Source organism: Benincasa hispida, chromosome 5 (assembly GCF_009727055.1).
Source record: "Benincasa hispida cultivar B227 chromosome 5, ASM972705v1, whole genome shotgun sequence".
NCBI lineage: Eukaryota > Viridiplantae > Streptophyta > Magnoliopsida > Cucurbitales > Cucurbitaceae > Benincasa > Benincasa hispida.
The window spans coordinates 59,961,046-59,962,013 of NC_052353.1; positions in this window are offsets into that span (position 1 = coordinate 59,961,046).

Here is a 968-nt window from a genome sequence, read left to right on the forward strand (position 1 = left end):
TGCTACATCAACAAGAGTTGTTGATGGGAGTTCATCGAGTAGATCGGTTCCACCTCAAGAGTTAAGGGAACCTCGACGTAATGGGAGGGTTGCAAACCCACCCGTTTACTAAGTGGGTTTCACGAAAATCCTTGCTGTCATAGCAGATGGAAACGCTGAGGATCCGTTGTCTTATAAGAAGGCAATGAAGGATGTTGACCGAGATGAATGGGTCAAGGCCATGGATCACGAGATGGAGTCGATGTACTTCAACTCAGTATGGGATCTTGTAGATCAGCCTGATGGGGTTTGCCCTATAAGTTGTAAATGGATCTACAAGCGCAAATGGGGTGCTAATGGGAAGATACAGACCTTCAAGGCTTGACTTGTGGTAAAGGGTTATACCTAGGTAGAGGGAGTCGGCTATGAGGAGACTTTCTCGCCTATTGCCATGTTAAAGTCGATCCACATCCTCCTGTTCATTGTAGCTTATTATAATTATGAGATCTGGCAAATGGATGTCAAGACAGCCTTTCTGAATGGCAATCTTGAGAAGACCATTTATATGGTGCAACCCGAGGGATTCATAGCCCAAAGTCAAGAGCAAAAGGTTTGCAAACTGAATCGGTCCATTTATGGACTAAAACAGGTGTCTCGATCTTGGAACATACAATTTAATGTTGTGATCAAGTCGTATGGCTATGACCAAAACGTTGATAAACCTTGTGTCTACAAGAAGATCATCAATGCTTCAATAGTTTTCTTAGTGTTGTATGTGGACGATATCCTACTTATTGGAAATGATGTCGATCTACTGACTGCAGTTAAGAACTGGATAGCGACCCAATTCCAAATGAAAGATTTGGGAGAGGCTCAGTTTGTTCTAGGTATCCAGATCTTTTTGGATTGTAAGAACAAAATGCTAGCACTGCCTCAGGCATCGTACATTGACAAGATGTTGCTCAAGTACTCGATGCAGGACTCCAAGA